This window comes from Heptranchias perlo, chromosome 22 (assembly GCF_035084215.1).
Source record: "Heptranchias perlo isolate sHepPer1 chromosome 22, sHepPer1.hap1, whole genome shotgun sequence".
Lineage (NCBI taxonomy): Eukaryota > Metazoa > Chordata > Chondrichthyes > Hexanchiformes > Hexanchidae > Heptranchias > Heptranchias perlo.
In genome coordinates, this window is record NC_090346.1 from 47,179,851 (window position 1) to 47,189,704 (window position 9,854).

Below are 9,854 nucleotides of genomic sequence, written 5' to 3' on the forward strand. Positions count from 1 at the left end.
TTCTAACTCAGAGGCACGAGTGCTGCTCACTGAGCCATGGTTGACACCAAACAAACAGGGTACACCGTCACATCTAGGTCCCCGCATCCCGCAAAACATTTCAATCTGCCCTCAGCCACAAACCTTTGGCCAGTCTCTAAATTTAAAGGCGGGGCCATTTGCAACGCGAAAAGCATGTGTGGAATATCCCAGGATTTAATATTCCAGATGATCCCAGGAAGTCTCACATTCATGCGGCGTGACAAATTCCATGGGAAAACGATGCAGGGAATGTTTTCTTTTTGAATGGTGAATAGTTTGTGTGAACGCATTGTGAAACGCATTGTGGATGTGCAATTGGGTGCAGATAGTTATGATTTCTGTCCTTTGTGTGAGGCAGAACTAATAACTCACTACTGACAAAGGCCTGAGTGATTTGTCTGTAACATTGCCCGTCTCTGCCCCCACCTCATCTCATTTGATGCTGAAACCCTCATCCAACTATTCCGATGTTCTCCTGGCCGACCTCCCATCTTCCACTCTCCTTAAACTTGAGCTTATCCAAAGTTCTGCTGCCAGTATCCTAACTCGCACCAAGTTCCGTTTACCCATCACCCCTATGTGCTCGCTGACCTACATCAGCTCTCGGGCCGAGAACGCCTCGATTTTAAAATTCTCATCCTTGTTTTCCAATCGCTCCATGGCCTCACCCCTCCCTATCTCTGTAACCTCCTCCAGCCCTACAACCCTCGGAGATCTCTGCGCTCCTCCAATTCTGGCCTCTTGCGCATCCCCGATTTTAATCGATCCACCATTGGCGGCCATGCCTTCAGCTGCCTAGGTCCTTAAACTCTGGAATTCCCTCCCTATATATCTTCACCTCTCTACCTCTTTCTCCTCCTATAAGACCCTCCTTAATCATCTCAGCCCCAGGACATTGCTGAAGGAGTTCCTCAGGGCAATGTCCTAGGCCCAACCATCTTCAGCTGCTTCATCAATGACCTTCCCTCCATCATGAGGTCAGAAATGGGGATGTTCGCTGATGATTGCACAGTGTTCAGTTCCATTCACAACCCCTCAAATAATGAAGCAGTCCGAGCCCGCATGCAGCAAGACCTGGACAACATCCAGGCTTGGGCTCATAAGTGGCAAGTAACATTCGCGCCAGACAAGTGCCAGGCAATGACCAAATCCAACAAGAGAGAGTCTAACCACCTCCCCTTGACATTCAACGGCATTACCATCGCCGAATCCCCCACCATCAACATCCTGGGGTCACCATTGACCAGAAACTTAACTGGACCAGCCACAAAAATACTTTGGCTACGAGAGGAGGTCAGAGGCTGGGTATTCTTTGTCGAGTGACTCACCTCCTGACTCGCCAAAGCCTTTCCACCATCTACAAGGCACAAGTCAGGGGTGTGATGGAATACTTTCCACTTGCCTGGATGAGTGCAGCTCCAACAACACTTGAGAAGCTCGACACCATCCAAGATAAAGCAGCCCGCTTGATTGGCATCCACCACCCTAAACATTCACTCCCTTCACCACCGGCGCACAGTGGCTGCAGTGTGTACCATCCACAGGATGCACTGCAGCAACTCACCAAAGCTTCTTCGACAGCACCTCCCAAACCCGCGACCTCTACCATCTAGAAGGACGAGGGCAGCAGGCACATGGGAACAACACCACCTGCACGTTCCCCTCCAAGTCACACACCATCCCGACTTGGAAATATATCGCCGTTCCTTCATCGTCGCTGGGCCAAAATCCTGGAACTCCCTTCCTAACAGCACTGTGGGAGAAACTTCACCACACGGACTGCAGCGGTTCAAGAAGGCGGCTCACCACCACCTTCTCAAGGGCAATTAGGGATGGGCAATAAATGCCGGCCTCACCAGCGACGCCCACATCCCATGAACGAATTTGAAAAAACCTACCTCTTTGACCAAACTTTTGGTCACCTGTCCTAATATCTCCTTATATGGTTCGGTATCAAATTTTGTTTGATCATTGCTCCTATGAAGCACCGTGAGACGTTTTATTACATTAAAGGCGCTATATAAATGCAATTTGTTGTTGTATGGGGATATGGGGATCGGGCAAGTAGGCGGAGTTGAGGTAGAAGATCAGCCATGATGTTATTGAATGGCGGAGCAGGTTCGATGGGCCGTATGGCCGACTCCTGCTTCTATTCTAATGTTATTATTGTTGATTTGTCCATCCCATTATTGTGAATGAAAAGTTATATTTCACTTCCCTCCAGAGTCCCTTCTATTCCTGGTACATGTGTGATTTTACAAAGAAATACATTTCAATGTTAATTTATCAGATTTAGTTTAATGATATTATTAAAAATGCAAAAGGCTCTTTAATACTCCCCACTATGTCACATAGGCGATGCTAGCATCTCTCCAGTGGTGATTTCCCTGCTGTTTGAAAATCCCTTAAAAGGGATTCAGTTTAACGACAACAATTTGCATTTATATAGCAGCTTTAACGTAGTAAAACGTCCCAAGGCGCTTCACAGGAGCGTAATCACACGAAAAATTTGACACTGAGCCAAAGAAGGAGATGTTAGGTCGCCTAATGAGACCGAAAGCTTGGTCAAAGCGGTAGGTTTTAAGGAGCATCTTAAAGGAGGAGAGAGAGTTGGAGAGGCGGAGAGGTTTAGGGAGGAAATTCCAGAGCTTAGGGCTTAGGCAGCTGAAGGTGCACGTTGACCCACTAAAGTTACCCGAATTCCTAGATAATTTTACAATGAAATTAGGAGGAAATAGTCAGAAGTCACAAAATTTGGTTATTACATAGAATCTAAACCAGGTTTTTAACACGATTCTACGTGGATGTCTTTGAAGCAGGACTCCAAAAAAAAACCAAACGAAGAATTATTTTGTGGGTTTAACAGTCTGTGAGGACACACACCATTCCAATATTCACAGGTAAGCTGTACCAAACCCACACTCCCAGTAACTGAGGAGTTGCATTGGTACATACATACAGTCGGCACGTGACCTGTATGTACCAATGGGACTCCTCAGCTAGTAGGTTTTAAGGGTGTGGTAAAGCTTAACTCAAGAGAACAAACTCAACAACTTCCTTCATTGTGACGTTTTGAGGGTAGACGATTGCCAAACCAAGTCAAGTCCAACTTCAATGAAAACCCTGTTCTCTCATTCCCTTTGTCCTTTTCAATTTTGTTACTCTGTCTCTATAGTTCTATGCCTCAGTTCACCAATGAGCCCCAACTCTTTCAAGAAACCCAGGTTGATACCCCTCCCCCTACAATAACATCCATTGGCTTAAACACCCACTCCCTCCACCACCGTGCACCGTGGCTGTCTATCTACAGGATGAACTGCAGCGACTCACCAAGGCTTCTTCAGCAGTACCTCCTAAACCCGCAACCTTCACCACCTTGAAGGACAAGGGCAGCAGGTGCATGGGAACACCATCACCTCCAAGTTCCCCTCCAAATCACACACCACCCCGACTTGGACATATATCGAAATCCTGGAACTCCCTACCTAACACCACTGTGGGATCATCTTCACCACACGGATTGCAGCGATTCAAGAAGAAGGCCCACCACCACCTTCTGAAGGGCAACTAGGGATAGGGCAGTGAATGCCGGCCTTGCCAGCGACGCCCACATCCTGAGAATGAACTAAAAAAAACTTAATACAGCTGCATCAGAAAGGATCATTGTTACTCACTAGAATCCTTAACTGAGACAAAATAAAGGCTAGTCCCAATGTAACTCAGGATGTAGCCCAGGCAGTGATATGATACCTTCTTTACTCATGAAAGATCAACCTGTTAACGTGACAACACAGATTTAATTTGCAGGTCACGTCCTTCCTTAAAACTGAAAGTTGACGCTCAGTTCCGCTTTTGCGGGAGAGCAGGGTAAATGAAGCTTGTTTCTGCTGAAGGTTCTCATTTCCGTGCACAAAGCCCACAAAGGGTCCAGAAAGTGTCCAATTGGTTTAATGGGTTGGATCATCCACCCACTAGTGTTCCTTTGCGACTTCTCCCAGTCACGTCTCTCCATTCACGGCTGATCAAGTGATAAAGCCCAACACACAGCCTGGAGATGAAAATTGAAAATACCCGCAGAATAAATCTTTCAATCGGAAGATATTTAAGAGCTGGATTGGTATCAGGAACACCACTCAATTCCTGAGCGGCATGTCAAGCTGGCTGACATTTAACAGTTTTGATCTGAAGATAGAGATTTGTTTACTGTACCTATCTGATGAGTGTTCTCACAAAGGGGACCTATAATAAGACCTTATACTCGTAATGCTGAAAATCATGCATATCGTTACTACTCAAAGTCGTACAGAGTAAATTAGCATCATTTCGATACAACATCTGGTTTCACCAATGTGGGTCCTGTCGGGATATTATAAGCAAATTATTGCTGGTGTTAAATCATCTCTTTATACATTAGTCTAATTACCATTGTTTCCCTGCTGACTGAGAAACAAAAACTACTCAAGCCTCCCTCATCAAAAGTAATTGCAAATAACCCGAATTCCCAGTGAAGATAATGGAAACTCCTAAAGCCTGTTCCTGGGAAAAAGTATAGTGAGAAAAATAAGAACAAAACATAGTATTTACCAAGCGTCTTTTAGGGCTGATTCCCCAATCGTTCAACTCTCAGCAAACGGAGCGGCACTTCCAGCAAACGAGCGATGAGGGGGAGGATTGTGGAGCTACAGCCCTCTGATTTTTTTTATCTGTGGAAGATTAGGGACTTCGGGCCCATGATTTCCCGACGGGCGCTCCCAGCCAACGCCACTCCTTGCTCAGAGTGGCTGATCGGGGAATGTACAGAAACTGTTAAATGCCTAACATCTTCCAGTTCTGCAAGAGGTCATTGACCTGAAACGTTAACTCGGTTTCTCTCTCCACAGATGCTGCCTGACCTGCTGTGTATTTACAGCATTTTCTGTTTTTATTTCAGATTTCCAGCATCTGCAGTGTTCCGCTTTTGAAAACTTGAATTCAGTTTTAAAAAATCTGGATTTAAAAAGCTGCTATCATTAAAAGTGACCATGAATCCAAGTTGGATTGTTGTAAAAACCCAACTGGTTCACTAATGTCCTTTAGGGAAGGAAACCTGCCGTCCTTCCCCGGTCTGGCCCGACATGTGACTCCAGTCCCACACCTAAGGTGGTTGACCCTCTGAAGACTCCTTGGTAACCCAGTCAGTTGTATCAAACCACAACCAGTGGTTCAAGAAGAAGGCCCACCACCACCTTTTAAGGGCAACTAGGGATGGGGCAATAAATGCCGGCCTTGCCAGCGATGCCCACAACCCGAGAATGAATAATAAAAAAACAATTCTTAAAGATTTTGCTGGGAGGTGTTTGGAGTTTGCAGGTGATATACGATGCGTGGGATTGCTGAAAATGTCCCATATTATCATCGCAGAATTAGCATTTTAACAGATGATTTGCAAATGACATTCATTACAGGCTCTTGCAAAGTAATGAACATTGGTGCCAAAATAATTAAACGTAATTGCACAATGATGTTAGTGGAGATGTTAGAGAAAATGAAGCATGGGACCGTGTCAGGCAGCAAACCAAATGTTGACACACAAGTATGTAGTTCATGGAGTTAATATAACTTTGATGTGACTTCCACTGTCAGGAGCAGTTTTGTAACTTGACACTTGGTTTACTGATACAGTACCAGGGTGTGGTTGTGTCATGGTTCTGATACTGGACTAGAAACCCAGCAATTGTGAGTTCATAATCCCACTGTGGTAAATTGTGAAAGTGAGTTCAATAAATCTGGCAATTTGTGGGCTGGCACCAGGAAGAAAAAAGAACAAAGTGAGTATTGACGCCATCTGTGGCAGGCGATGAGTTGGAGGGGGGCGAGACTTACAGCAAACAGTTTATTTTACAGCAAACAGTTTATTTTACAGCAAACAAAGTCTATTTACTTAGCAAACAGCAAAGAGTCTATTTAAACAGCACTCTACAACAAACAGTCCACTTACTCAGCAAACAGACTCCATTTAAAAAGAGTCTCTACCAACTACAGCAAACAGAACTCATGACTGAAACTACAGCAAAATCTCCCAATAAAGGCAGGGCTATTTCTCCTGCAAAATGCAGTGAGTACAGGAGAGTTAGATAATACTAATTACGTGGGTAAAATCGAACCCAGTCTCTTACAGCAGTGCGGCCTCCAGGAGTGAGTGACAGGGGGAATACCCAATCATCTCCATTCTGCCTGGGAATAGTGATGTCACTATATTCAGCCAAAAAAAAAACAACGACCATGAAAGCCGCCGGATTGTTGTAAAGAGCGCCAACTGCTTGACTAATAATCTGAAGGGAAGGGAACCTGCATGAGACTCCAGTCCCACAATATGTGGTTAACTCACGTTCACAAACTTGACAAGCTTGTGCTCCATTCCTATTTTTACACATGATGTGGAGATGCCGGTGATGGACTGGGGTTGACAATTGTAAACAATTTTACAACACCAAGTTATAGTCCAGCAATTTTATTTTAAATTCACAAACATTTGCCTGAGGAAGGAGAAAATCTCCGAAAGCTTGTGAATTTAAAATAAAATTGCTGGACTATAACTTGGTGTTGTAAAATTGTTTACAATTATTTTTACACAGGCATTGACCTGTTTTTTTAAAAAATGGACTAACATCTGCGTAAAAATGCAGTACGATGAAATGGAGTGCGAGTGCATCTAGCATTCCCACGGAAACTGCGGCGATTGTAATTTTCACCCACACACCAATGTCATCGGTAATCCTTTGCACTAAATCTGGAGAACGAGCGACGTGAGTTTAAGAGTGCATTTACATGATAACCGTGGCGTCAGTATGAAGCAAAATTGCTCCCTATCAAACGCTAGAGCTATTACAAAGAATTTACAGCACAGAAACAGGCCATTCGGCCCAACTGGTCTATGCTGGTGTTTATGCTCCTCACGAGCATCCTCCCGCCCCTCTTCATCTAACCCTATCAGCATATCCTTCAATTCCTTTCTCCTTCATGTGTTTATCTAGCTTCCCCTTAAATGCATCTGTTATTCACCTCAACTACTCCATGTGGCAGTGAGTTCCACATTCTAAGCACTCTCTGGATAAAGAAGTTTCTCCTGAATTCTTTATTGGGTTTATTAGTGACTATCTTATATTTATGGCCCCTAATTTTGCAATCCCCCCACAAGTGGAAACATCTTCTCTACATCTATCCTATCAAACCCTTTCTTAATATTAAAGACCTCGATCAGGTCACCCCTCGCCCTTCTCTTTTCTAGAGAAAAGACCCTCAGCCTGTTCAGTCTTTCCTGATAGTTGTAACCTCTTGGTTCTAGCATCACCCTTGCAAATCTTTTTTGCACCTTCTCCAGTGCCTCTACATCTTTTTTGTAATATGGAGACCAAAACTGCGCACAGTACTCTAAGTGTGGTCTGACCAAGGTTCTGTATAAGTTTAACATAACTTCTCTGCTTTTCAATTCTATCCCTCTAGCTGCAGTGTAAATCTCCTCAAAATAGTAAACCACTGTTGGAAAGTGAGAGCTGAGAAGTGAATTTCTTTTCAGCATGCTGTTAATTGATGGGATGAACTTTCATCAATTGCACCAAATGCCAAATTAGTCGATCCATTTCTAAAAGAGCTGAATAGTTTCAAACTCAAGGACAGATTGATGGGTGTGAGGTTATATTTGGGCCTGCAGCATGATGGATGGTGGTCCAGGTTACAACTTGAATTGCACAAATGGAAATCTTAAAATAGAGGTGACAAGATGTAGTATTAATTGAAAAATACGGATTAAATAAAACCAGCTGATGGGGCAAGTTACCTTCTTCTCATTAACCTTCTTAGGACTCTTGGTGCACATATATTCTGACATCTTTTGGCACCTTTATACTACGGGAGCTGGTTTGGCAGCCATTCCTACTTTGGAGTGGTGCAAGTTGGCAGCACTGACTTATACTGGAAGTTCTCCGCTGCTCTGTGTTAAGGCAAAGGTGTCAGTCTTGTTTCAGTGGGTAGCACTCTCACCTCTGAGTCATGAAGGTTGTGGGTTCAAGTCCCACTCCAGAGATTTGAGCACATAATCTAGGCTGACACTGCAGTGCAGTACTGAGGGAGTGCTGCACTGTCAGAGGTACCATCTTTCAGATGAGATGTTAAACCAACGCCCTGTCTGAGGTGGACATAAAGGATCCCATGGCACTATTTTGAACAAGAGCAGGGGAGTTCTCCCCGGTGGCCTGGGCCAATGTTTAACCCTCAACCAACATCATTAAAAAACAGGTTATCTGGTCATTATCACTTGCTGTTTGTGGGATCTTGCTGTGCAAAAACTGGCTGCAGCGTTTTTCTACATTACAACAGTGACTACACTTCAGGAGTACTTAATTGGCTGTAAAGCACTTTGGGACATCCTGAGGTTGTGAAGGGTGCTGTAGAAATGCAAATCTTTCTTTCTTAGAAATCAACATGTTCCGGAAACTGCAGTTCTTGAGTACGATTAACGAGCACCCAAATTCCATCCAATCAGTGTGACAGGTTTTGGACGCTCTCTGTTAATGAAAAGCGCCATGTTACACACTCCACTCGAGGCCAGAGGGAGAAATGGTCTCCAAATCTTCGATCTTTAATAATTCAGAGCAAGTGGATTTTTATGTCGGCTGAAAATAACTTGTAAACAGAGAATTTCATGTTAGTGATGGTGATGTGTATCAGTGGAGAATGATAATGCAACCAGTCAGCTTAATAGTCAGGAGTGTGATGGGATACTCTCCACTTGCCTGGATGAGTGCAGCTCCAACAACACTCAAGAAGCTCAACACCATCCAGGACAAAGCAGCCCGCTTGATTGGCACCCCATCCACCACCCTAAACATTCACTCCCTTCACCACCGGCGCACAGTGGCTGCAGTGTGTACCATCCACAGGATGCACTGCAGCAACTCGCCAAGGCTTCTTCGACAGCACCTCCCAAACCCTAAAGCTCTACCACCTAGAAGGACAAGGGCAGCAGGCACATGGGAACAACACCACCTGCACGTTCCCCTTTAAGTCACACACCATCCCGACTTGGAAATATATCGCCGTTCCTTCATCGTCGCTGGGTCAAAATCCTGGAACTCCCTTCCTAACAGCACTGTGGGAGAACCTTCACCACACAGACTGCAGCGGTTCAAGAAGGTGGCTCACCACCACCTTCTCAAGGGCAATTAGGGATGGGCAATAAATGCTGGCCTTGCCAGCGACGCCCACATCCCATGAACAAAATAAAAACCGAAGCAACAAGGTGGAAGTTTCACTCATTTCAGTAAAAATATATCCTTGGTCCTAGCACATCAATGGAAAACAAGCATAAATTAAAATATGATAACGCTGCAATGGTTACTTTGAACCCGTGTTGGTAGCAATATAAATCATGGAGGATTAAACTTTAAAAAAGAAATCTAGTTGCTAGATTAAGAAAAAATTCGATCAGCTTAATTTAATTCTATAATTAGTTATCGACTGGTCCACATTGCTTTTCTGTAATTGCTAATTAGAATTTCAATTTCATTTACTTGAAGCTGTGGAGGATGAGTTGGAACAATCACATTCTCACATCTCAATACCTCCCCTTTCTCCCCTAAGCTTCCTGCAGCTTCTAAATACAAATTAAACATTCACTTACTGCTGTTGTGAAGTCTATTTTCCCCAACCACATGTGGGCTGTCTGCACCACTTGTTCCAGACTTTTCTTTGGAACAACAGAGCACTAATTGTCTTTTTTGCTTTCCTAATTTCCTCTTCTCTTCTCTAACCTGGAAGGTGTTGATTTCTTCCACAGATGCCACCTTCTTGTTAAA